The sequence below is a fragment of the Cebus imitator genome, unplaced genomic scaffold (genome assembly GCF_001604975.1).
Source record: "Cebus imitator isolate Cc_AM_T3 unplaced genomic scaffold, Cebus_imitator-1.0 Scaffold255, whole genome shotgun sequence".
NCBI classification, from domain to species: domain Eukaryota; kingdom Metazoa; phylum Chordata; class Mammalia; order Primates; family Cebidae; genus Cebus; species Cebus imitator.
The window spans coordinates 2899080-2901267 of NW_016107570.1; the positions used below are offsets into that span (position 1 = coordinate 2899080).

At 49.3% G+C, this 2188-nt stretch overlaps 1 pseudogene; it reads right to left on the reverse strand.

Annotated features, from left to right (window-relative positions):
• Positions 1–302: 302 nt before the first annotated feature.
• Positions 303–805, reverse strand: LOC119467036 (annotated as a pseudogene).
• Between the last annotated feature and the right edge of the window lie 1383 nt (positions 806–2188).

Consider the following 2188-nt stretch of genomic DNA (forward strand, 5'->3'; position numbering starts at 1 on the left):
GTCTGACCAACATGGAGAAACCCTATCTCTACTAAAAACACTATCCGGATTGTGGCAGTGGTTATATATATATATATATATATATATATATATATATATATATACATACACACACACAAACACACACACATATATATATTCTTTTCTTTTTTGGTGTCTTTTGGGCATGAATTTATTAGAGGGGACCAGGACGGGTGTGGGTACAAGCTGCAGGCTGGGAGGAAGGGGCAGGAGTGGCAACACGGCTGGCCGTGTGTGGGTCAGTGGGCCAGCAGGCATGCCATTCTTCACTCTGCAGAGCTTCAGTGCCCAGGACGTGGTGGAGGCTTTGGGAAAATGCAGAGGCAGCAGGTGTCAGGTTCCCGTTGCATCTAGGCAGGCAAGACAATGAGAAAGTCCCCGCCTCAGGTGTTTTTGAACCCTGAGAGAGAGAATTTTGGGAGGGAGGGTGATGACACTCTGAGGTCAGAGAAGAGCACTTGAATGCCACAGGCTTAAGTGGGTGGCAGCTGCGGTGCTGGGGCAAGCCGCAGGGGAAACAGTGGGGCGGCGGGAGGCCAGGGCTCCAGGGAAGGCAGACGGGGACCTGTGGACAGATCCTCTGAACCCTGCCATGGTGGGGGCGCTTGTTCTGAGTCCAAGCCCAGTGGCATGGCTCCTTTGCCATGACCTCCTCACAGCACTGGTGGCTCACGACCGCCCAGAAACCCATCGTGCCCACAGCTTATCCCTCTCGTAAACACCAATCTTTTCCCAGGGCCCATGGAAAAATGTCACGTTTGGGCCCCTCCAGTTCCTCCTCCATGTCATATGTATATGGAGATATATATATATATCTAAATGGCTAATGATGGCTAAAATTCACAGTTGTGTAAATGCATACAGACACAAAGTGAGTTTTACTCTATAATGATCACGAAAGTAATCTAGGGAGCACAGCTGTGAAGTCTTCCCTCGTAGGTCCTCCCAACCTCCTTCTCCTTGGGGGTCCAAGGCCTTTCCTGCCTCTCCCTGCTTCTGGGTTCTTTCTCATAGTGCTGTTCTGTTTCCCTCCCAGTCTTGCCACCACCAGGCTGTAGCCCTTCAGCCAAGTCCTGTCTGGGGCTGTAGCTCTGTGGCTCCACACTCTTCTTAGTCAAGAACAAACACCAAAATCTATTGGGTTTTCAGCCAGTTCCCTCAACAAACAAGCAAGCCATAACAAAAACAGAAGCCACCTTTGATTTCTCTTTCTTCTACCCCCATATCCCATTCATTAGTGACTATTGCCACTTCTGCTTTCAGAATAGGTCCTGAACGTAACCCCTGCAGCCACCTCTGTCCGGTGGTTGCCATCTTAGGCCTTAGCAATCGCAACAGGCTTCTGTTTGGTCTCCCTGCTTCCACTTCTTCCCTGCTATTGTCTATTCCCAATGCAGCAATCAGAGTAACCTACTTACACTCCTCCAAAATCTTCTCAGAACATTTACAGTAAAAGCCAAGCACCGTCCCCTGGCCTCCGCAGGGCTGGCCTCCTCCCCCTACTTCCTCCAGCATTGTGCCCTGGCCATGCTGACCTTCTTGCTCTTTCCAGGATATGTCATGCTTATTCCCACTTTAGTGCTATTTTCTCTGCCTGGAACTGGCTTCCTCCAGAAATCTGCATGGTTGCTGCTTCAGATAGTTCAAGACTCAGCCCTACAGTCACTTCCTCAGAGAGAGTTCCTCTGCCCATTTGTTTTAAATAGCCTCCCTAGCCTTCCAGTCTCTCTCTAGCCCCTTAACCTGATCTATTTTCTCTCAGCACTTAACCACCTCGTGTAAGGATGCTGGCTTCCCATGGCAACATAGAATCCATACTCCTCCTTATGTCCCACAAAGTGCTTTGCGACCTGGTTCTCGCCCCCCCTCTGACATCATAACCCTCAGCTCCCGAGGGGCAATTCTCTTTGCCGCACCACAACCCATGCACCCCTCCAGCCACACTGACTTCCTGTGTTCCCAGAACAAAGCAAGCAAGCTTCCACCTCAAATCTTTGCATTCGTGATTCCATCTCCCTGGAATGCTGCTTCTCCATAGAGCTTTCTGGTATGTTCCCTTCTCAAATGACAATCGGAGACTTTCTTGACCATTGTATATAAAATAGCAAGCCTTTCATCATTCCGTACTCCTCTTATCTGTTTTATTTTTCGTGGCATTTATAACTAC